General features: G+C 53.7%; 2 protein-coding genes across 2 annotated transcripts in view; one reads left to right on the top strand and one right to left on the bottom strand.

Moving 5' to 3' along the window:
- The window catches only part of LOC138255558 (INSYN2B protein-like), a 385,142-nt gene extending 378,547 nt beyond the window's left edge, over positions 1–6,595 (bottom strand). The window contains exon 1 of the mRNA XM_069205840.1: positions 3,717–6,595. The gene's annotated coding sequence lies outside the window, so the exon portion shown is untranslated. The remainder of the gene's footprint in view (positions 1–3,716) is intronic.
- LOC138255404 (dedicator of cytokinesis protein 2-like) overlaps positions 1–25,445 on the top strand; it is a 1,984,107-nt gene that overhangs the window by 1,265,090 nt on the left and 693,572 nt on the right. The window lies entirely within an intron of this gene.

Genomic DNA, 25,445 nt, shown 5'->3' with positions numbered 1-25,445 from the left:
TCAGCGGAGAGTACGGGTGGCAATGTCAGCGGAAAGTGAAGGGGGTGGAAGTGTCAGCTGAGAGGAAAGGTACGGGTGGAAGTGTCAGCAGAGAGGAAAGGGACGGGTGGAAGTGTCAGCAGAAGCAAAGGGACGGATGGAAGTGTCAGCGGAGAGGAAATGGATGGGTGGAAGTATCAGCAGAGAGGAAAGGGACGGGTGGAAGTGTCGGCAGAGAGGAAAGGGAGGGGTGGGAGTGTCAGCAGAGAGTAAAGGGACGGATGGGAGTGTCAGCAGAGAGTGAAGGGAGGGTGGAAGTGTCAGCAGAGAGGAAAGAGACGGGTGGAAGTGTCAGCAGAGAGGAAAGAGTCGAGTGGAAGTGTCAGCAGAGAGGAAATGGATGGGCGGAAGTTTAAGAAAGGCCCGGGTTGCGGTACCTCCAGAGGGGAGGGATGCAGGGTTGGCGCTTGAACACTTCAGACATCTCACTGGCCTAAGCCGTCAGTCCCTGTGTTCCCCCAACCCCTCACACACCCCTCGAGTACTACTCACTGACACAGCGACCTTTAACCTCGGGTACCGGCCCCACACTTGTCACATAACCACCGCGGCCGCACCAGGTCTTCACTCTCCCTGCCCATACAATCCATGGCCTCTCTGCTGCGGCGCCTAACAGCGGCTCCGCGGCGACTATCGTGATTTTGGCGCGGCCTCTCTGCTGTGACCTATGTCGTGACCCTGACACAGTCCGGCGATGACGGAAGGAAGCAGCTGACAGACACGGATAAAGAAAGTGAAAGTATCTCAAGGAGGGAAGAGGCAAGGGGTGGAGGGAACAAGGATAACGTTTGAAAGAGAGAGTGTAAAATACAGGGAAATACAAGCAAAAAGAAGCCACAAAGACTAGGAAGAGTAAAGAAAAGCAGAGAAAATAGAAATTAAGTGAAACAGTCGCGGAGAAAACAAAAGATCGTGAAAGGCGAGCGAGAGGGCGGAGATAAGGTAGATGAGAGAGAGGGGAGGGAGAACGAGGGAGACAGAGGACGGCGAGGAGAGGGACGCCTGGAGGAGAGGGGAGGACAGAGAGAGGATGCTCTGATAACAAAGGCGGGTGGTCCAGGCCCCGCTCTCACCACATGACCCACACTGCCCTCCTCCGCTGTGCATCAGAGTTCTCCACCTATCCAGCATCTGCGGGCATCCCTCAGCCCCGGCCCTTTGAACACACTCTCACCCGCCCGGCAGGGACTTCTGTTAATAGTGCCTGGCGGCTTTGGGGTGAGCGGCGCCTCGTGAGGCTTCAGTGCGCTATACAGCATTGAAAAGAACTGGAAACCGATGTAAGCTGGAGGCAGATCGCGCAGGGAGTGATCGCCGAGGACTGTGCCACGTGAAATGTGTATCTGTAAAGCGCCACGTGCGCCCTTCAAGGCGCTGTTCCCGCCGCCGGAAGCTGGTGTTTCACCCACGGAGCCCAGTGACCCTTAGGGTACTCATCGGATAACACCCCCACTCACCCACAAACGTTTCTCACAGACCCCCAAATCAAAAGACCCCTCAGCCCTACAATGCTGCCTACAAACACCCCTCAGGCCACCTGACAGACCCCGGAAGTGCCTTCATAGACCCCAGCAAGCCTTTCACAGAATCACAAGTCACCTTATAGCCAGGAACTGGGAACTATGCGGCAGCAGAGAGCCGAATTATGCGGCAAGAAAAGGCGAATTATGCAGCATAATGCAGCACATTTTGTGATAACATTGCTTCATTATTTTGTAATCTTTAAACCTTGTAACCCAGTTTCGGCATTGGTTACATCTCGTTAGTACCAATTTACCACCCAAATATAGCAATAAACACCCTAAGGTGCGCAGTCCAGCTTTGTAAGTGGCCTTTCCCTATGCGGCTACAGGTGTCGCTGCATCTTCTGAAACTTTTAAACCGTTTGAGCTAGAAACAATTTTTTGTTAAAATCTGCAGATTATGTGTCATATAAAGGATTATATGGCAAATGTGGCAAATCTATAATTATGCCTAAATCGACGCAGCTGCACAATCGTATAATTCCAGTGTCCCTGTTTATAGCCTTGCTAGTCTCAAGACCCCATAGCCCCTCTCACAGATCTACACAAGTACCTTCAAAGACCCCCACAGGCCACCTGACATACCCTAGAAGTGCCCTGCTAGACTCCAACAAACCCTTCCACAGGCCATCACAGGTCACCTTGCAGTCATTACCAACCACTCACCCCCCGTGCCCCTTATTGTCTCCTCACAGACTTTCACAACTCACCTCAGGTTCCATCGCAGCCCTCAAACCACCTCTAACACACCCGCAGGCCTCATACACTGCTCCACAGACCTCATCACAGGCCCTACACTGCTCCACAGACCTCATCACAGACCACAACTCACCTCATGGGCCTCCATAGCCCCTCAGACCACCTCTTACACACCCGCAGGTACCATACACTGCTCCACAGACCTCCTCACAGGCCATACACTGCTCCACAGACCTCCTCACAGGCCTTACCTCAACTCAGGTATCATACACTGCTCCACAGACCTCCTCACAGGCCATATACTGCTCCACAGACCTCCTCACAGGCCTTACCTCAACTCAGGTATCATACACTGCTCCACAGACCTCCTCACAGACCACAACTCACCTCATGGGACTCCATAGCCCCTCAGACCACCTCTAACACACCCGCAGGTACCATACACTGCTCCACAGACCTCCTCGCAGGCCACAACTCCTATCAGGTGCCTTCGCAGCCCTCAAACATACCAACAAGCCCCATACACTGCCACACAGACCTCCTCACAGGCCACAACTCACTTCCGGTGCCTTTGCAGACCCTCAAACCTTCTCCAACACACCCACTGTCCCATACACTGCTCCACCGACCTGCTCACACACGTCCACAGTTCACCCCAGGTACAATCGCAGCCCACAAACCTCCTCTAACACACCCACAGGTCTCATACACTCCTTCACAGACCTCCTCGCAGACCATACACTGCTCCACAGACCTCCTCATAAGCCACAACTCCTCACAAAGTTCTCAATAGTTCGTCTCACTCCCTCATTCGCCCTAACAGACCGTCTCGCGTACTTATCTGTTTGTCACAGTCCTCCACGTCACAGGCTTTCACAAAATATATCGCATGTGCATCTCCACAGACCTCCAACTCTCTCTCAGGCCACTACGGACCCGCATATCCTCCCCAGACAGCGTGCCCTCTCTCTCACGTACACACACAGACACGCGCCCACACATCCCAGCCTGTTTCCAAAAGCCTCATGTCAGACTCCACAGACCTCGCACAGTCCCACACAAAACCAAACAATCCCACTGACTGATCCTCGCAAATCCTCCTCACCGACCTCTCAAGATCCCTCTACACACAGACGTTCTCAGTCACCCCCGATGACCTCCAAAATCTCCTTCATGGGTCCCCAAATATCATACGACCCCATCCACGTCTCCATAAAGATCCCTCACAGACCCCCACAGCCTTCCTAGGAAAGAACCATAACAGACCCCTCACAGATAATCAAACTGACCACACACAGACCCCTTCACAAGCTCCCCTCAAAGCCTCCTTCATGTCACCTGCTTTCCTACGAGTCCCCTCACAGACCCCACTAGTCCCTCATCGTCCATCCCTCGCCCCCTACGTGACCCCTCACAGCCCCCCCAACCCCTCCGCCCTCACAGCGCCTCACTCACCTCTTCCTGCTCCATCTTCTCGATGCTCCGCCTTCCAGACTCACGCGCTGAAGTTGGGTCGATGCTGTTGACAGGAAGTCGCTCCATCCTCTGAGCCGGCCATGGCCTCTCTCCCTCGGAGCAGATCGGCCCCTACAGGGTCCTGGATGTCAGTAGGGGCTGCTTCGGTGCTGTGCCCAGGGCGCACAGGGTCTGCTTCGGTGCTGTTCCAAGGGCGCACAGGGGCTGCTTTGGTGCTGTGCCCAGGGCGCACGGGGTCTGACCTTCTGGAAGGGGCTGCTTCGGTGCTGTGCCCAGGGCGCACAGGGGCTGCTTTGGTGCTGTGCCCAGGGCGCACGGGGTCTGACCTTCTGGAAGGGGCTGCTTCGGTGCTGTGCCCAGGGCGCACAGGGGCTGCTTCGGTGCTGTGCCAAGGGCGCACGGGTTCTGACCTGAAAGGGGCTGCTTTGGTGCTGTGCCCAGGGCGCACGGGGGCTGACCTTCTGGGGGGTGCTGCTTTGGTGCTGTGCCCAGGGCGCACGGGGTCTGGTGTTCTGTAGAGGGATGTTTTGATGCTGTGCCACGGGCGCACAGGGGCTGCTTCCGTGCTGTGCCAAGGGCGCACAGGGGCTGCGTCGGTGCTGTGCCCAGGGCGCACGGGGTCTGACCTTCTGGAAGGGGCTGCTTCGGTGCTGTGCCAAGGGCGCACAGGGGCTGCGTCGGTGCTGTGCCAAGGGCGCACAGGGGCTGCGTCGGTGTTGTGCCAAGGGCGCACGGGGTCTGACCTGGAAGGGGCTGCGTCGGTGCTGTGCCCAGGGCGCACAGGGGCTGCTTCGGTGCTGTGCCACGGGCGCACGGGGTCTGGTCTTCTGTAGAGGGATGTTTTGATGCTGTGCCCAGGGCGCACATGTTGCCGCTGCCTACTCTTCTGGGGGCATCTCTCACGCTCTGGATGGTCCTTCTGGTGCGCCCGCTAGTCCGTGGATCAGGGATTCACAGGCCACCTTGAGTACCTAACAGTGACCCTGTCAGGCACAGAGCCTGGTCCTCTTTAGGCCAGGGGTTTACACGATCCCGTGACGCGACAGACCCGGTGTCCTCTGGAACAGAGACTTCCCTCCCTTCGGGTACCGTATTTAGCTGTACCTGCACACAAGAATTGGTCCTCCAAGTTCACAGCCAGGAGGGTATCTCCTGCAGAGCAATGCCGTGTTCTTCCAGCACTTGAGTTGTGCCCGGCCCTCCGCAGTCACACAACCTTCCGGGACAAATCATGTTCTTCCAGGGCACAGCATACGGGTCTTCCAGGGCTCAGATCCTGGTGAGCCTTACCCTCTCCAGGCGTGAAGGTGTGTCCTTCCAGGGCTCAGATCCTGGTCCTCCAGAGCTCAGATCCTGGTGAGCCTAGTCCTATCCAGGCGTGAAGGTGTGTCCTTCTAGGGCTCAGATCCTGGTGCTCCAGGGCTCAGATCCTGGTGAGCCTTGCCCTCTCCAGGCGTGAAGGTGTGTCCTTCCAGGGCTCAGATCCTGGTGAGCCTTGCCCTCTCCAGGCGTGAAGGTGTGTCCTTCCAGGGCTCAGATCCTGGTCCTCCAGGGCTCAGATCCTGGTGAGCCTTGCCCTCTCCAGGCGCGGAAGTGTGTCCTTCCAGGGCTCAGATCCTGGTGCTCCAGGGCTCAGATCCTGGTGAGCCTTGCCCTCTCCAGGCGTGAAGGTGTGTCCTTCCAGGGCTCAGATCCTGGTCCTTCAGGGCTCAGATCCTAGTGAGCCTTGCCCTCTCCAGGCGTGAAGGTGTGTCCTTCCAGGGCTCAGATCCTGGTGAGCCTTGCCCTCTCCAGGCGTGAAGGTGTGTCCTTCCAGGGCTCAGATCCTGGTCCTCCAGGGCTCAGATCCTGGTGAGCCTTGCCCTCTCCAGGCGCGGAAGTGTGTCCTTCCAGGGCTCAGATCCTGGTGCTCCAAGGCTCAGATCCTGGTGAGCCTTGCCCTCTCCAGGCGTGAAGGTGTGTCCTTCCAGGGCTCAGATCCTGGTCCTTCAGGGCTCAGATCCTAGTGAGCCTTGCCCTCTCCAGGCGCTCAGATCCTGGTCCTCCAGGGCTCAGATCCTGGTCAGCCTTGCCCTCTCCAGGCGTGGAAGTGTGTCATTCCAGGGCTCAGATACTGGTCCTCCAGGGCTCAGATCCTGGTGAGCCTTGCCCTCTCCAGGCGTGAAGGTGTGTCCTTCCAGGGCTCAGATCCTGGTCCTCCAGGCGTGAAGGTGTGTCCTTCCAGGGCTCAGATCCTGGTCCTCCAGGGCTCAGATCCTGGTGAGCCTTGCCCTCTCCAGGCGCGGAAGTGTGTCCTTCCAGCCAGGGCTCAGATCCCGGTCCTTCTCAAGTGCAGAGCAGGGTCCTCTCCGGTCATACAGTTCTTTCCTGCAGTACTTGTGCTTCCCAGAGGCAGAGCCTGGTCCCCTCCGGGCGCAGAGGTGTTTCCTTCCAGGGCTCAGATCCTGGTCCTTCCAGGGCACATGCTCTGGTCCTCTCCCGGGGCACAGGTCAGTCTTCTCCCGGGGTACAGGTCAGTCCTTCCAGGGCACAGGCTCGGGCCCTCTCCCGGGGTACAGGTCAGTTCTTCCAGGGCACAGAACCTGGCCCTCTCCCGGGGTACAGAACCTGGTCCTCTCTCGGGGTACAGGTCAGTCCTTCCAGGACACAGAACCTGGCCCTCTCCCGGGGTACAGAACCTGGTCCTCTCCCGGGGTACAGGTCAGTCCTTCCAGGACACAGAACCTGGCCCTCTCCCGGGGCACAGGTCAGTCCTTCCAGGGCTCAAGGGCAGATATCACAAAGTCTGGTCTCCTGGCGCTCTAGTTCGTCCCTCCCTGGGGGCTGGCACTCACTGCTGCTGGTAGCTGCCTGGCGGGGAGCCTGGTCCTCCCAGACGCAGACCCGCGCCTCCCAGGCACTTCCTGGACGCGTCACCGAGACTCCCCGGGCGCAGCCACCGGTCCAGCCCTCGGTTACTGGACTGCTTCAGAGGGCAGGAGAGGCCAAGGCGTCGGGACAGGGAAAGCGCTTCTTGCTTCGGCAGTAGGGTACTGATGGGGCCCCCTGGGCTCCGCTGGGACCTCGGCCGTAGTGTACTGATGGGGTCCCCTGGGCTCCGCTGAGACCCCCACTGTAGCTAATCCCTGAACCCAGCTGGGACCTCAGGAGTAAACTACAGGAGCCCCCGTCCCGACTCCTACCCCACTGTAGTGTACAGACCCCTGCTGGCTGTACAGGCCCCCCTGCTGTAGTGTACAGATGGGGTCCCCTGTACTCCGCTGGGACCCCTGCTGTAGTGTACAGAGCCCCCAGCTGGGACCCCTGCTGTAGTGTACAGACGGGGTCCCCAGCTGGGACCTCCGCTGGCTGTACAGGCCCCCCTGCTGTAGTGCACAGATGGGGTCCCCTGTACTCCGCTGGGACCCCTGCTGTAGTGTACAGGTAGAGTCCCCAGCTGGGACCTCCGCTGGGTGTACGGGTGGGGGCTGTCCCAGCTCGAGTGTACAGATGGGGTCCCCTGGATCCGCTGGGACCCCTGCTCGAGTGTACAGATGGGGTCCCCTGGATCAGCTGGGACCCCTGCTGGAGTGTACAGATGGGGTCCTGCTGGAGTGTACAGATGGGGTCCCCTGGATCCGCTGGGACCCCTGCTGGAGTGTACAGATGGGGTCCTGCTGGAGTGTACAGATGGGGTCCTCTGGACTCCGCTGGGACCCCTGCTGGAGTGTACAGATGGGGTCCTGCTCGAGTGTACAGATGGGGTCCCCTGGATCCGCTGGGACCCCTGCTGGAGTGTACAGATGGGGTCCTGCTGGAGTGTACAGATGGGGTCCCCTGGATCCGCTGGGACCCCTTCTGGAGTGTACAGATGGGGTCCCCTGGATCCGCTGGGACCCCTGCTGGAGTGTACAGATGGGGTCCCCTGGATCCGCTGGGACCCCTGCTGGAGTGTACAGATGGGGTCCCCTGGACTCCGCTGGGACCCCTGCCGCGGCGTACAGATGGGGCCCCGGCGCGCAGGTCGGAACCCCCCTGGTCGGTGATGCTCAGGCGGGTGAAGAGGGCTTCTCTCTTCGGTGTCAGTCACTGGTGCCTCTGGAGATCAGGGGGCCAGGGCAGGTCCGGGGGGCTGGTCGGGGCCAGCGCAGAGCGGGTCCTCACTGGAGACGGAAGCCGAGGTGGCCAGTGGAAGCAGCGCGCTGCTGTTGCGCCCTCAGCCCGCACACCACGCAGCCAGGAGCCTGCCTACTCCACTGTAACAGTGAAGCGGCATGGAGGGGTGGGGGAGCTCTGGGAGGGAGGGGGAGGCGAGAGGCAGGAGGGAAGAGCAGGCAGGGATGGACGAAAGTGAGGGCACTGAGGGGAGAAGGAGAGGGGGCCAGGCGCAGCCCAGGAGGGAAGCAGGGTATGAGAGGGGCAGAGGCAAACGTGGGTCAGTAGAGGGGGGCGAGGGGGGTGGCAGGGCAAGGTGAGAGAGGAGAACGCGAGGAGAGAGAACAGAGGAGATGTGCACGAGCAGAAGTCAGAGACAGCAAGAAGATGTAGAACAGAGGGAGTGGGGAACCAGAAAGGAGATGGGGATGAAGAAAGGTGGAGACAGTGGAGAGGAGAGGGTGATACCAGCTACACAAGGAGCTGGAGGTTTGTGAGGAGAGGGGCTTGGGCAGGAGAGAGACGAATGAGAGATATTCAGGAATCAGAGTGTGGGCAGAGAGAGGAAAGGGTGGGGTGGGTAGAATTGGGCAGAAACGGATTGAGGAGTGTTAGGTATGACAGCCTTTGTGGTGGTCGTCCCTCAAACTTTTTGCCTTCTAACCCCTCCCTTGCTGAAATGTGTGTTTGGTGGGTTTAAGATTCTGTGCACTTTACCACTGCTGACCAGCGCTAAAGTGCTTGTGATCAATCCTCTAAACATGGTAAAAGTGGCTTGCACCCCATTGGCATATTTAATTTACTTATAAGTCCTGAGTAAAGTGTTCCTGAGCTGGTAAGTTAAATGCTACTAGTGGGCCTGGAGCACTTATTGTGCCACCCATTTAAATAGCCTTTTAAAACATATCAGTCCTGCAGGCAGCCAGTGTGTGTAGTTTTAAACTGCCATTTCGACCTGGCAAAATTTCAATACATGTAATTCACTTACAGGGTAGGCCCTAAACAGCTCATAGGGCAAGGAGCATTGGATTTAAAAACTTGGACAGGTACTTTAAACTTCTATACGTTTTTACTACTGTGAGGCCTATGTCTCACTTGGGAAACCAGTGGGTTACCTTGTTACATTTAATAAGTGCTAACTTTTGATTGGGAACAGGTAGAAATTTCATTTTGGTTTCTAAACAATTGTAATTTAAAACCTTATTTAATGGTTGTAGCTAATTCCTAGACAGAAATAATATTTATTAACCTAATTTTGTATCCCATAGCTTTCCTACGGAACAGCCAACCCTGCCACAGTGAAAAGAGCTCTGAGGTGCTAATCATTATAAGGGCATGTTTAACATTAAACTTTTACATGTTCTACCTTTACATGTAATGCACCATGGCTTATTGGCAATAAGGCCTACTTAGGGGTGACACAAATATTTAAAAGGAGTGGTTTAAGCCTGTCAAAAAGAGGTTATTTTGACAGCCCGAGTTTGCAGTTTAAAAGCCAGACTACAGTGGTAAACTTAGGGGGACACGACTTACACTTAAACTCCAGTGGATGGCACAATGCGTGCTGCAATCCACTGGGAGCATTTAATTTATAGGCCATGTGTGTACTTGGTTCTATATACTAGGGATTTATAGGCAAAATGAGTAAAGAAATCAGGAATATACCAATTTTATTGGTGAAGTGCATAGAGTTCTAAGGCCAACAAAAATACAGTTGCGGCAAAAATCTGGGGTAATACCAAGCACAAGATTGTAATTCCCAACACTGACGGTACCAGTGAGTACCGCATGCCGAAGGGACTGGCTGTTGTTGCAGAAAGGGCTGTCTGCTGATGTACACCTGGCGCAGAATGGACTGGGCAGCCAATAATGGCGCTTCCCACCTTAATCTATGTACTTTCATCAATGGGATCCCTCCAATATGGACAGACCCAGAAAAATTTATTTGCAGTTTTATTTTATTCTCAATGATTTACTTGCATTCTGACAATTTTTCTTATTTTCACATATTTCATTTTTTCATATTGCTTAAAATTCATACATAGATTCCACAGATGGTGCTACAATAAATAAAAAATCAAAACTTTACAGTACTCAACAATTAGAAATGTGACCACCCACTCACCAATCACTGTCTCTCATTCATACACCACACCCATGTACACTGTACAGACCCATGCACACTGTACACACCCATGTACACTGTACACACCCATGTACACTGTACAAATCCATGTACACTGTACACATCCATGTACACTCCATATATACAAGTCCTTTAACCTTTTCAGAATAGAAATAGCCAGAAGGGACACGGTACTGGTGTATGCCAGGTGTAGAAGGGACATGGTACTGGTATAAGCAAGGTGCAGAAGGGGCAGGGTACTGGTATATGCCAGGTGCAGAAGGGGCAGGGTACCGGTGTATTCCAGGTGAAGAAGGGGCAGGGTACCGTTGTATCGGTGTATGCCAGGTGCAGAAGGGACAGGGTACCGGTGTATGCCAGGTGCAGAAGGGGCAGGCTAATTTATAGTTTTATAATGTACATTCATTTAAACTTAAATTATAATTTTACTTATGTAAATAATATACCTTGGGCGATGACTCCCCAAAAAACATTTTCTATTAGTTTCTGTTAATTTGTTTATTTAAATAATCAGTTTTATAGTGACTATTGTTCCCAAATTAATGATATTACCTCCTGTTGGTGACGCAGTGGCCAGCAGTGTTGTGAGCTGTGGTGTAGCGGTCAGATCATGTAGTGATGTCATGAGGGTGAACCTAGTAGGGTCCAGCACGGTAAGGTTGCGTGCTAGAAGCATCATGCCTGTCCAGTGCACCCGTGTACCACCACTGCTTACCAGTCTGAGGATACCACAGGGGTCCACGTCTTCCTTCAGTGAGATGGAGGTGAGTCATGTATGTTGCAGGCATGTGACACACCATGTGTCACTGCCCCGCACACAGAGTACTGCGCTCAGTCACTCACCAGATGCCACACTGAGGGGAGTCAAGGGTGGCTGGGCACTGGGCACCAAATTCAGTGCTTCCTGGCAGTGCCAGAGACTTCAGCAAGGACTATGGGCCAGATGTACCAATCAACCAATCAGGAATTTGTAAAGCGCACTACTCACTCGTGAGGGTCTCAAGGCGCTGAGGTGCGAACACAACAATCAAGCTTTGTTGTGTTCGCAAATGGCCCTATTCGCAGAATCAAGCCACTTGGTAACACTGAATCGCAATTTGGGATTACGATTCGCTATTGGAAGGGGTGTGTTTAGGGCGTCCTTTCCTAATACCGATTTTCATTGGTAAGTAGAAATGCTTCCCAACCGAAATGCAGTTGCAAAACATTCACATTATACCACCGACTCAAAGTTGGTGGTAAGCCATTCACAAAAGGAAGAATGCAGAGGGAGGATGTAAAAATGTAAAAACATGTTTTTTTAAGAGCAGCATTACTACTATAAAAAAGAAAACTTCAATTTTTGTTTTAATTCATCCAGTTTTCCTTTAAGGAGAACGAGTTGCATTTCAAGAAACTAGACCCCATCAGCTCATCATTCTTGTGCTTTTTTCGATTCCCAATGAGTCGCAAAGTAAGACTTACCTCATTAATATTCATGAGGGAGGTCTGTTTGCGACCCACTGGGAATTGCAGAAAGTGTAAAACACACATTACTACATTAGTGTTGGCGATTATGAAATTGTAAATAAAAAAAAGTTGCAATTTGGTAATCGCAAGCACAAGCTGCGAATCAGGCCATTTGCGACTGCAAAAAAACTTAGTACGCCTGGCCCTACGTGTCTTCGTATACTCACACAGCAGCCATGACATCAGAGTCAAGCACTTCAGGGCCCTGATAAGTGATGCCATTGGCTGCTGGGAGTGCCCTGTGTCTCCTGCACCCAGACAGTCTCAGCTCTAGAACACTGTGGTTGCATCACTGGCAGAGACCTTTAAAGGCCTGGGCAAAGTGGGCCCTGGCCCAGGGCACCAGCCTTTCAGGGGCTCCTGATAGAGCCCCCTGCGTTCTGCAGAGAGCCTTGCCTTGATCACCTTGAATAATTCTTAAACAGACTGTTTTAAGTACCTTTTTTATTAATTTATTTTTACTGTGGGTGAAGAGAGACATTTTGCAGAGAAATATTCTGTTTGGGTTTCATGCAACATCCATAAAAATGTTTCTTTTAGATTAAAACAGGACCTCACCAATGAGAAATGGGAGGGGGCCACAGAGATTATTTGTAGAATATTAATGAGCTGCTGCTGTGTTACAATATTAAAAGTACATATCACTCTTCCTGAATAATACATGTAAACACATTTAGAATTTGAAATGTTGTGCCCTGTCAGTGACTGGGGCAAAGAGGGCATGACAGAGCTGAAACTGGATCATAAATTCAAAGCTGTCCTGAACAGGGGTCCCCAAAGTCTGTTTAGGCCAGACCCCCACCCAAAAAAAAATCCTTAAAATGTCCCTGTGTCACATAGGATGCATCAGTCTGAACGCCATCACCTAGCAGAGGTTTGGAGGGGGCGCCCTTATTCCATTCCCTCCACCCATAATTTAGTAAAGACGCTTCCATACACCAAAGCCTGCTGAAGGGGTGGTCAGCTCAAAGCTTTCAAAAGATTACACTACTGATGGCAAAAAGGGATTGTCCTGATACAGGCCATCTACAATGATTCCCTTTCAAGCAACACCGAGGCTCTCTCACCCCAGCTGGTTTGCTGCCCTCTGACCCTAGGCTCAAAATATACACCCCCCCCCCACTTGCAGCATCCCAACCTTGCTAGTCCTTTGAAGGTGTACTGACAGGGGGGCCAGCCCCGCCCACTCATGTGCTTCTCTGCTCCCCCCTCTGTGCCTGCTAGGAAGGTACCACCACCCCCAGGACTAAGCAGGATTTGGGGACCTGCAATGGAAATGAGCCCTTCTGCAACTCTCTCCTGCAAAGAACAGGGAACCTGTGCCCCTGCAGAATGAGGAACTGAATACAGTGAAGTTCTGCACCATATAGGACACGTGCACTGAGGAACCAGCATCCAAATTCCGACTGTAGCTAGCAGAGAAAATGTGACTTGAACGATCGCCCCCTGGTGGTCAAATGATGCACTGGATCCTTAGAGTGATAACATGCAATAACCAGGGCCATTTGAATTATGCGGCAGGGGAGGGGCAAATTATGCGGCAGCGTTGAGAAAATTATGCGGCAAGAAATGCCATATTATGCGATGCGGCACATTTTCTGATATTATCACTTCATTATTTTTCCATTTTTACACTTAACACTGTCTGGGCACAGGCTGCCCCTCATTAGTACCAGTTTAGCACCCAGACATACAAAGAAACAACAGAAAGGTGACCAGTCCACCTTTGCAAAGGGCCTTTCAATGCAGGGCAACACGTCTGTGTTTTTAGTAACTTTTGAACCGTTTGAACTAGAAACAAAAACATTTTGGTAAAACTTTGAAGATTTTTTAAAAATTTGCGGATTATGCAGCAGGTGACGGATTATTTTGCAAATACGGCAAAATCTTAATTGTGCGAAAAACGCCGGGCAATCTTATAATTCCAGTGGCCCTAACAATAACCTCACTTCCTGCAACTAATGCACCATACTGCCAACTGCTGTACAAAACAGGTAACTGCACCTCCAAACACACTATCCTCAATCACCCCCGGCAACCATGGAGCGTCCCAATGAGATCCCACAGCATCTACAGAGGTCTCCAGCGCATTCTATCACTTGCAGCGCCCAGATGCATGTTTGATCCTGTGCAAGAGTGAAAACAAGCAAACTGTGCATTGTACTGATCGTTCACAGGCAACTGCCTGCACCCCTGTGGGTATACACCTGCAGTGCCCAAATATGTCAATGCGGAAATGTACTTTATTCCCCAAGGAATGATCTATCTCAAAGGCAATGACTCCTAGGGGCATATTTATGGCGATTTGGGGCAGGGCGTGCAGCATGTAACCAAGCTGGTCTGCCGGAGTCAAAGTGAAAGGGCAGGAATGCACCGCATCTATGGCATCTGTTCCCCCTGCGCTGGCACCCTCTTGGCTGAAGGGCCAACGCAGGCCCCATTGCATCCTGGTACAAGCTTGCCCGTGTTGCACGCAGGATTGTTTTCGTGCGGGAAGTGACACCTTCCTGCACAGAAACAATCCTGGGAGACGTTTTCTCTTTCTATGTGTCCTGCAGAATGCAGCACACACAGAAAGAGATAAAATGAAGATATTTCTCCTCGTTGCGCCCGCTCTGGGAAGGCGTAAGGTTTTGCCACATCCCCAGGATTACAAGGTCTGGTAAATCTGGGGCAGCATCAAAATCCATAGGTGTTGCGTGGGGAAGCGCACCGCAACGCCCACGGAACGCCTCCCTGGTGCAGGGTAAGGCAACGCAGCGACTTGCAATGCTTTACCTTACTCCATGAGGTCATTCAAAGCCACGCAAAGTGGCCGCGTGGCCTCGTAGATATGAGCTCATGGTTTGCGCCACCGTTGCGTCACAAGAAGTGAGGTAACGGCGCGCAAGGGGCCATAACTATGCCCCTCAGTTCTCAGTTCTACCTGCTGCAGACCCATAGGACGCTGCCACCTGCTGTCTGTCGCCCCCCTGTGGCGAGCACCACACGGTGCAGTTGTTTGACGCAGGCTGTGCGTGTAGGCGCTATCCTGTATCCATCCATTAGCACAGTTACATTGCCCAGGGAGACCCAGAGCTCTGTGGCAAGTACCCGACTGGGCAGGGGTTGCTCTGTGAGTGCCAAAAAGGAGTGAGCTAACAGTGCATGAATGCCCCTGCTTGGCAGCGAGGCGCTTGCCCAGTGAGGAGGGGGCCTTTCTCTAGATGGCTCAGGTCTTGTTCCACACTCTCTCGCTGCTCGCGTTTCTCTCCCTCCAGTCTCTGGTGCCCTCTGTCCCCTGAATCCCCTCCACGTCCCCTGATCTGTATCTAAAGATGAGGTGTTTACAGTGAGTGACCGTACACCGGCCCTGCTGACACCCATCAACAATCCTGCCGGCTCATTGGCCATGAATCCGCCTCCCAGGGTCTGTGCGCCCATGTGCGCCGCACGCACGAGCCTCTTGGGGGTGTCGTTTAAATGGAAATGTCCGTCCAGGCGCTGCGGGGGGAGGAGGGTCTTCAAATCCCCTGTTTTCATCCTGGGAGCAGATGTGACCAGCCTCGGCCTGTCTCTTATCTTCCTCCGCCCCTATCATTACTGGGGGGGAGGGGAGAGTGACCAGTGGGTGGAGTGAAGTCACTCTCTTCAGTGACAGACTCTGAGAGGGATGATATCACTCTCTTCAGTGACAGACCTGAGAGGGGAGGGGGCCCTGCTGTGCAGTCACCCCTGGGTGGAGTGCAGTCACTCTCTTCAGTGACAGTCTCTGAGAGGGGAGGAGGGGGCCTGCTGTGCAGTCACCCCTGGGTGGAGTGCAGTCACTCTCTTCAGTGACAGTCTCTGAGAGGGGAGGAGGTAGCCTGCTGTGCAGTGACCCCTGGGTGGAGTGAAGTCACTCTCCTCAGTGACAGACTCTGAGAGAGGAGGGGGGCCCTGCTGTGCAGTGACCCCTGGGTGGAGTGAAGTCACTCTCTTCAGTGACAGTCTCTGAGAGGGGAGGAGGGGGCCTGCTGTGCAGTCACTCCTGGGTGGAGTGCAGTCACTCTCTTCAGTGACAGACTCTGAGAGGGGAGGAGGGGGCCTGCTGTGCAGTCACTCCTGGGTGGAGTGCAGTCACTCTCTTCAGTGACAGACTCTGAGAGGGGAGGAGGGGGACCTGCTGTGCAGTGATCCCTGGGTGGAGTGCAGTCACTCTCTTCAGTGACAGACTCTGAGAGGGGAGGTGGAGCGTGCTGTGCAGTGACCCCTGGGTGGAGTGAAGTCACTCTCTTCAGTGACAGACTCTGAGAGGGGAAGATATCACTCTCTTCAGCGACAGACTCTGAGAGGGGAGGGGGGCCCTGCTGTGCAGTGACCCCTGGGTGGAGTGCAGTCACTCTCTTCAGTGACAGACTCTGAGAGGGGAGGAGGTGGCCTGCTGTGCAGTGACCCCTGGGTGGAGTGAAGCCACTCTCCTCAGTGACAGACTCTGAGAGGGGAGGGGGGGCCTGCTGTGCAGTGACCCCTGGGTGGAGTGAAGTCACTCTCTTCAGTGACAGACTCTGAGAGGGGAGGAGGGGGCCTGCTGTGCAGTGACCCCTGGGTGGAGTGCAGTCACTCTCTTCAGTGACAGACTCTGAGAGGGGAGGGGGGCCCTGCTGTGCAGTGACCCCTGGGTGGAGTGCAGTCACTCTCTTCAGTGACAGGCTCTGAGAGGGGAGGAGGTGGCCTGCTGTGCAGTGACCCCTGGGTGGAGTGAAGTCACTCTCCTCAGTGACAGACTCTGAGAGGGGAGGGGGGCCCTGCTGTGCAGTGACCCCTGGGTGGAGTGAAGTCACTCTCTTCAGTGACAGACTCTGAGACGGGAGGAGGGGGCCTGCTGTGCAGTGACCCCTGGGTGAAGTGCAGTCACTCTCTTCAGTGACAGACTCTGAGAGGGGAGGAGGGGGCCTGCTGTGCAGTCACCCCTGGGTGGAGTGAAGTCACTCTCTTCAGTGACAGACTCTGAGAGGGGGGGGGCCCTGCTGTGCAGTGACCCCTGGGTGAAGTGCAGTCACTCTCTTCAGTGACAGACTCTGAGAGGGGAGGGGAGCCCTGCTGTGCAGTGACCCCTGGGTGGAGTGAAGTCACTTTCTTCAGTGACAGACTCTGAGAGGGGAGGAGGGGGCCTGCTGTGCAGTGACCCCTGGGTGAAGTGCAGTCACTCTCTTCAGTGACAGACTCTGAGAGGGGAGGAGGGGGCCTGTATGTGCAGTCACCCCTGGGTGGAGTGAAGTCACTCTCTTCAGTGACAGACTCTGAGAGGGGAGGTGGAGCGTGCTGTGCAGTCACCCCTGGGTGGAGTGCAGTCACTCTCTTCAGTGACAGACTCTGAAAGGGGAGGGGGCCTGCTGTGCAGTTACCCCTGGGTGGAGTGCAGTCACTCTCCTCAGTAACAGACTCTGAGAGGGGAGGAGGGGGCCTGCTGTGCAGTGACCCCTGGGTGGAGTGAAGTCACTCTCTTCAGTGACAGACTCTGAGAGGGGAGGAGGGGGCCTGCTGCGCAGTGACCCCTGGGTGGAGTGCAGTCGCTCTCTTCAGTGACAGACTCTGAGAGGGGAGGAGGTGGCCTGCTGTGCAGTGACCCCTGGGTGGAGTGCAGTCACTCTCCTCAGTGACAGACTCTGAGAGGGGGGTGGGAACCTGCTGTGCAGTGACCCCTGGGTGAAGTGCAGTCACTCTCCTCAGTGACAGTCTCTGAGAGGGGATGGGGACCCTGCGGTGCAGTCACCCCTGGGTGGAGTGCAGTCACTCTCCTCAGTGACAGTCTCTGAGAGGGGATGGGGACCCTGCGGTGCAGTCACCCCTGGGTGGAGTGAAGTCACTCTCTTCAGTGACAGACTCTGAGAGGGGAGGGGGGCCCTGCTGTGCAGTGACCCCTGGGTGGAGTGAAGTCACTCTCTTCAGTGACAGACTCTGAGAGGGGAGGGGGCCCTGCTGTGCAGTGACCCCTGGGTGGAGTGCAGTCACTCTCTTCAGTGACAGACTCTGAGAGGGGAGGTGGGGCCTGCTGTGCAGTGACCCCTGGGTGAAGTGCAGTCACTCTCCTCAGTGACAGTCTCTGAGAGGGGAGGGGGCCCTGCTGTGCAGTGACCCCTGGGTGAAGTGCAGTCACTCTCCTCAGTGACAGACTCTGAGAGGGGAGGTGGGCCCTGCTGTGCAGTCACCCCTGGGTGGAGTGCAGTCACTCTCTTCAGCGACAGACTCTGAGAGGGTAGGAGGGGGCCTGCTGTGCAGTCACCCCTGGGTGGAGTGCAGTCACTCTCTTCAGCGACAGACTCTGAGAGGGGAGGAGGGGGCCTGCTGTGCAGTGACCCCTGGGTGGAGTGCAGTCACTCTCTTCAGCGACAGACTCTGAGAGGGGAGGAGGGGGCCTGCTGTGCAGTGACGCATGGGTGGAGTGCAGTCACTCTCTTCAGTGACAGACTCTGAGAGGGGAGGAGGGGGCCTGCTGTGCAGTGACCCCTGGGTGGAGTGCAGTCACTCTCCTCAGTGACAGACTCTGAGAGGGGGGTGGGAACCTGCTGTGCAGTGACCCCTGGGTGAAGTGCAGTCACTCTCCTCAGTGACAGTCTCTGAGAGGGGATGGGGACCCTGCTGTGCAGTCACCCCTGGGTGGAGTGCAGTCACTCTCCTCAGTGACAGACTCTGAGAGGGGAGGAGGGGGGCTGCTGTGCAGTGATCCCTGGGTGGAGTACAGTCACTCTCTTCAGCGACAGACTCTGAGAGGGGAGGTGGAGCGTGCTGTGCAGTGACCCCTGGGTGGAGTGCAGTCACTCTCTTCAGTGACAGACTCTGAGAGGGGAGGAGGTGGCCTGTTGTGCAGTGACCCCTGGGTGGAGTGAAGTCACTCTCTTCAGTGACAGTCTCTGAGAGGGGAGGGGGCCCTGCTGTGCAGTGACGCATGGGTGGAGTGCAGTCACTCTCTTCAGTGACAGACTCTGAGAGGGGAGGGGGGCCCTGCTGTGCAGTGTCGCATGGGTGGAGTGCAGTCACTCTCTTCAGTGACAGACTCTGAGAGGGGAGGGGGGCCCTGCTGTGCAGTGACGCATGGGTGGAGTGCAGTCACTCTCTTCAGTGACAGACTCTAAGGGGGGAGGTGGGGCCTGCTGTGCAGTGACCCCTGGGTGGAGTGCAGTCACTCTCTTCAGCGACAGACTCTGAGAGGGGAGGAGGGGGCCTGCTGTGCAGTGACCCCTGGGTGAAGTGCAGTCACTCCCTTCAGTGACAGACTCTGAGAGGGGAGGGGGCCCTGCTGTGCAGTGACGCATGGGTGGAGTGAAGTCACTCTCTTCAGCGACAGACTCTGAGAGGGGAGGAGGGGGCCTGCTGTGCAGTGACCCCTGGGTGAAGTGCAGTCACTCCCTTCAGTGACAGACTCTGAGAGGGGAGGGGGCCCTGCTGTGCAGTGACGCATGAGTGGAGTGAAGTAACTCTCTTCAGTGACAGTCTCTAAGAGGGGAGGAGGGGGTCTGCTGTGCAGTCACCCCTGGGTGAAGTGCAGTCACTCTCTTCAGCGACAGACTCTGAGAGGGGAGGTGGGGCCTGCTGTGCAGTGACCCCTGGGTGAAGTGCAGTCACTCCCTTCAGTGATACACTCTAAGAGGGGACCCCCGACCCTTGGTGTACAGGCGGGTGCAGTGATGTCTTTCTCAGTAGCAGCCTCAGAGGACAGGATGGTGCAGTATTTTTTTGACTGTATTGTTTAAAAATTAAACTTGTGATAATTACTGTTAGAAATGGGGTCTTTGGTTACCCCTGTTTAAGCAAGGACCCTCACTCTATTCAGGGTAAAGGAGAATCACCCTCAGTTAACCCCCGCTCACTCTCTTGCTAGCTTGGCATGAGCAGGCAGGCTTAACTTCAGAAGCAATGTGTAAGGTATGTTTACAAACACACACAGTAATACATTGAACCACTACAAAATGAATGACACAACACAGGTTTAGAAAAATAAGTATTATTATATCTAAATACACAATAGACCAAATGTGACAAAAATCCACAAAATACAGTTAAAAATAGGAATTTAGCATTAAAAAGCATGGCATAATTAGTGAAAAGTGGTAAAATGCGGCGGCGTGACGAAGTCGTTTCCCACAATGCGACGCCGATGGTGCCGTTCACGGAGTCCTTCGACCACCAGGTACAGTACCTTAGTGAAACAGTAGGAAACTGGTTGGTGCACGGAGTCGTGAAGCGAAGCGTCTCTGGATCCGATGCGGCATTGGTTCTGGTGCCACGGGCCGGAAGGGATGAGGCGTCACGCAGCAGGTCCTTACTACAGGGCGGTGGAGGTGACGCTTCGTCGGATGCGAAGTCGGTTTCTTGGTTCCGGGCATATACGAAATCCAACGAAGTCACGATGCTGCGTGGCAACATCACGGGGTCGCGATGATGTCACAGGGCTGCAGGCACTGCGATGGCTTCAGATCGTCACGGACATCTGACTTGCGACAGTCCGGTGTCAGCGAAGTTGGGGGGTTCAGCAGCTGCAGCAACGCAAGGCCTACAGGGTCGTCAGACTTCTCGAGGTCTACAACCTCGGGGCATGCACCGTTGCAGATCCGGGGAACCTCATTATTTTGCCATTTTTAAACTTTGTTACACTGTCTGGGCATTGGTTGCACCTCCTTAGTATCAGTTTACCACCCACGTGTAGCGATAAACACCTGCAGGGTGTTCAGTCCAGCTTTGCACAGGCCTTCCACCCTGCGGCTACAGGTGTTGATGCATTTTTGGTAAATTTTGGACCGTGTTAGGTAGAAGATTATGCGGCGGATGATGGATTGTGTGGCAAATGTGGCAAATCTATAATTATGTGAACACCGCTGCAGCCGCACAATTGCATAATTCCAGTGGCCCTGGAAATGGTGTCAGTTGGAAGCACCCCACAGTAAACAGCCCGGGGTGCACAGGTTTACTCAGTGATACACCTCAAAGTGTGGTGAGGTGCCTTCCAATCTGTGATCTGAGTGGGTGTGCAGGTGCCCGTCTCTGTCTTGGAGAGTCCAGAGGGTGGTGCGCAGGTGCAGTGAGGTAAATGTGTGCTGGCTGGCTTCCACATAAGTATGGGAGCTCACTTACCAAGGCCACTTCCATCCGTAGTCTGCAGAGCGTGGAGTGCATAGGTTTGTGTGAGTGACGTGTGGGAGGTTCCCAGATGCATAGGTGAGCTGGTTTACTAGAGTCACTCCCGTGTGGTGCAGTGTGCAGTGCATAGGTTTGTGTGAGTGACGTGTGGGAGGTTTCGAGATGCATAGGTGAGGTGTGATTCGGTGTGCAGTGCATAGGTTTGTGTCATTGACGTGTAGGAGGTTCCAAGATGCATAGGTGAGCTGGTTTACTAGAGTCACTCCCGTGTGATGCAGTGTGCAGTGCATAGGTTTGTGTGAGTGACGTGTGAGAGGTTCCGAGATGCATAGGTGAGCTGGTTTACTAGAGTCACTTCCCTATGGTGCAGTGTGCAGTGCATAGGTTTGTGTGAGTGACGTGTGGGAGGTTCCCAGATGCATAGGTGAGGTGTGATTCAGTGTGCAGTGCATAGGTTTGCGTGAGTGGCGTGTGGTAGGTTTCGAGATGCATAGGTGAGGTGTGATGCAGTGTGCAGTGCATAGGTTTGTGTGAGTGACGTGTGGGAGGTTCTGAGATGCATAGGTGAGCTGGTTTACTAGAGTCACATCCGTGTGGTGCAGTGTGCAGTGCATAGGTTTACATGAGTGACGTGTGGTAGGTGAGGTGTGATGCAGTGTGCAGTGCATAGGTTTGTGTGAGTGACGTGTGGGAGGTTCCCAGATGCATAGGTAAGCTGGTTTACTAGAGTCACATCCGTGTGGTGCAGTGTGCAGTGCATAGGTTTACATGAGTGACGTGTGGTAGGTGAGGTGTGATGCAGTGTGCAGTGCATAGGTTTGTGTGAGTGACGTGTGGGAGGTTCTGAGATGCATAGGTGAGCTGGTTTACTAGAGTTACATCCGTGTGGTGCAGTGTGCAGTGCATAGGTTTACATGAGTGACGTGTGGTAGGTGAGGTGTGATGCAGTGTGCAGTGCATAGGTTTGTGTGAGTGACGTGTGGGAGGTTCCCAGATGCATAGGTGAGCTGGTTTACTAGAGTCACATCCGTGTGGTGCAGTGTGCAGTGCATAGGTTTGTGTGAGTGGCGTGTGGTAGGTTTCGAGATGCATGGGTGAGGTGTGATGCAGTGTGCAGTGCATATGTTTGTGTGACTGACGTGCGGATTTTCATAAGTGCTGGTGTTGAGAAGTGCCGGTGATGAGCACTGGAAGCCCTGGCTCAAATTAAGCGCTGGCCCATGGTCGCAGGTCAAGGATGCCCAAGGGCTGTAGTTAAGACCCTGGACTTGCCCTTTGGTGCCCCTGAAACTGCCCTCGTTGCCCCTTCTGGCAGCAGTCAGGCACAGCAGCAAAATGAAGGTAATGAGGGCTCTGTAGTTTTCTGCCCTTTCCCTGCCCTGACAAGGACCAGGTGTTAGCATCGTGATGTCATCGGGTCAAAGGGCGTGGGATGTCACTTCCACCACGTCTGGCATTTTGGTGAAAAGGCAAGAAGAGATGAAAAGGAAGGAGGGAGGGGTGGTGAGGGTGAAAAAGAAGGAAAGAAGACGGATGATGAAATGTGGCATCAGAGAGAGTGATAAGGAATGAATATGAAGGGAATGAAAGCGGACTGTCAGTACTGAAGACATTATGGATGTCTCTCTACTATGTCACTCCTAAGCACCAGGGCAGCGGTGGGAACTAGGAATACAATGCTGATGTTTTCTGATGAGTGCATCGTTTTAGCGTTTATATGTGCACACACAGGGGGTCATTTTGACCCCGGCGGGCGGCGGTCGCCGCCCGCCTGGAGGGAACCGCCATATGGCCGCTCCGCGGTCGAAAGACCGCGGAGGCCATTCTGGCTTTCCCGCTGGGCTGGCGGGCGACCGCCAGAAGGCCGTCCGCCAGCCCAGCGGGAAACCCCTCCCCACGAGGAAGCCGGCTCCGAATGGAGCCGGCGGAGTGGGCATGTGCGACGGGTGCAGTTTGCACCCGTCGCGTATTTCAGTGTCTGCTAGGCAGACACTGAAATACACAGTGGGGCCCTCTTACGGGGGCCCCTGCCGTGCCCATGCCATTGGCATGGGCACGGCAGGGGCCCCCAGGGGCCCCGCGGCACCCCCTACCGCCATCCTGTTCCTGGCGGGCGAACCGCCAGGAACAGGATGGCGGTAGGGGGGTCAGAATCCCCCATGGCGGCGCAGCAAGCTGCGCCGCCATGGGGGATTCCAAGGGCAGCGGTAAACCGGCGGGAGACCGCCGGTTTACCCTTTCTGGCCGCGGCAGAACCGCCGCGGTCAGAATGCCCTTTGGAGCACCGCCGGTCTGTCGGCGGTGCTCCCGTGGCCGGTGACCCTGGCGGTCACCGGCCGCCAGGGTCTGAATCAGGCCCACAGTGCTTAATTTGTAAATAAAAACGTGCCGGTGCACAAAGCCCTCCTCTTAAACTTGCTACTGCTGCAGTTAAATGTGCGGGCAGAGAATACCGAGGCAGTGTAATCCTGAAGCCATCTCGGGCCTCTTCAACCCATTTACAGCCACTCCTGCCCCTTCAGCTCACTCTTGCAGCTTTCTGCTTTCTCCCATTGTGATGCTTTTTCGTTTTTCTCTTTGTTCGCCTTTCCCATATGTGTCTTTTGCTCACAGCAAATGCTTAAGGCAGAAGAATAAACCAGGCCCTCAAAAATAAGTGCTGGATCTCAGCACCGGAAACAACAAGCACAAATTAAGCACGGTGCACACATATTTAAGTTATTATAGTGCTTTTATACCAAGCACTTTACATAAACAAGCAGTGCAAGAAGGAACACCAACAAGCATTAATAGCAGAGGCCAGGGTTTCAGACTGAAGCATTTTTTTTTTTACACCCCATTGACGCAGTGTGCCGCACATATTTACAAGCCCACGCGTGGCTTTTCATGGCCTTGTAAATATGGCCCCATTTCACGCATAACTCTGCATGAAAGGGGCGTTCCATGGGTCTTGCTGTGGGTGTTGCATGGGAATCAACATCAATCGTATGGAATCCGACACATTTCCAGATTTAGAAGTCTGGTAAAGTGGCAGATTCCTACCCCACCTCAGGGGTAACGTTAAAGTGGTGCAACGGGGAGAAATAGCATTATTTCTCCCAGTTTTTCCCCCTTTCTACGTGTGCTGCATTCTGCTCCTTCCTGCACATAAACAATCATCCCTGCAACGCAGGCACACTTGCACCATGGCACAAGGGTGCCTACGTTGGTGCTAGGCAGCAGTTTGTGTACCAGCGCTGAGGAAAGTGCGGTGATGAGTCATATTTCTGTAAATACGACGCATCCGTGCTCAGCAAGCGGGCTTGCAGCGCCACGCTGCGTCATTTCCTTCTAAATGAGGCCGACAGATTTTACAGAAAAAAAAACAACTGCTCCAACCCTAACAATTTGCTACTGCCTGTGTTTTTCACCAACCAAAAATATGAATATGTAATAACAAGATGAGAAAAAAAATATGGCTAAATGTAACATATAAATACTTAGAAAACAGAACCCTGCTTTTGTTACGTGTTACATGTTTGTCTTTTTTGTGAGTGTATAACTAAATACAGACATCAAGAATTGAATCTATAATCTTTATAGCTGAAATGAAGACACACATGTCAATAAATATAGCCTCTGCTAAACTGCAGTTTTTGTTTCCAGTATTTTCGGTACATCTGGCAGTGTGAAATGTGTTTAACTGGAGCATTCTGCCCTGGCTCCTCAGAGGGCAAGGGAATGAATGGAGCCCCAGAGCAAGCTTAGCATGGAGTGAACAAACACCCTTTGAAGGGAGGGCTTTGTGGATTGGGGTAATGGAACAGGCTGCACAAAGATGATGGAAAAAGGAGGCCTGAACGTCCTTTTATAAAAATAAAGAGATCAATTGTTTTTGTGTTCCTGCGGTTTTACAGTGCCGCAAATCCCTCTGAAATGGATGAAAGTGACAGGATGGGGCTTTGCAAGGAGGAGATCTGTGCCTTTGTCGAAACAATTTCGGATTTTAAAAGCCTTATTTTTTAGAGGTGGGCGATAAACTCTGCTCCACCAGTGGATGTCGCCAAGATTTTGGTCACTCTATGTTACGCATGTAATGCAGAGTTCTGGCCAAATTTCTGCGACCACTGTGTGGTGGACTTTTTTTGTGAGAGCAGCACATAAATGGTGAGCTCAAGTGAGAATTGGCAACTGTTTGGCTTGGGAAAGCTGCCGCTTGAGTAGAAAATCTACTCGAGCTGCAGTAAAACCAACTCCAGGAGCAGTGCCCCCTGGCGCGCTGCATGGTGCTGTTCGTGCTAATTTCTCAGCTTGGCGCAAGCGCCTTGTTCTAAATATCAGTGCAACATACTGATTTCCGCCCATTCGCTGAACTCTTCAGAATCTCACAGAGTTTTTATGTAATTCAGCAGAATTCTGCAAAGTGAAACTCCACAAGTTCCGCCCACCCCTACGTATTTGTGGCATGTTGTGTAAAACTCAGATCAGCTCTGCCAAAAATATTGAAACAGCTGGCATGGCAAGCAGTTACCAAAGGCGGGAATCCATTGAGGGAATATTTTATATCGACTTTAAAAAAATCTGCAGTTTGAAGATCTATGATGTAAAGAATTACAGACTTTACAAATAATTACATTATTGAGGAAACTTGGCTAAACTTATACTCTTCTGAAAATGAGGCTGATTCAGTGGCCAGGAGATATTCATGGATGGTTTGCGGTACATAAGGGTTCAATCTAAAGAGAGCTTTAATTAGATTGAGGTTGTGTCTGGTCCCACTGAGAGGGTTTCAACGTAGCAGGTTAAATGGGGAAACAGGCTCTACTTGTCGCCTACACGCTTTG

The sequence above is a fragment of the Pleurodeles waltl genome, chromosome 1_1, assembly GCF_031143425.1.
Source record: "Pleurodeles waltl isolate 20211129_DDA chromosome 1_1, aPleWal1.hap1.20221129, whole genome shotgun sequence".
NCBI lineage: Eukaryota > Metazoa > Chordata > Amphibia > Caudata > Salamandridae > Pleurodeles > Pleurodeles waltl.
The sequence above is the reverse complement of the archived record's forward strand: the minus strand, read 5'-3'. Positions and strand labels throughout refer to the sequence as shown.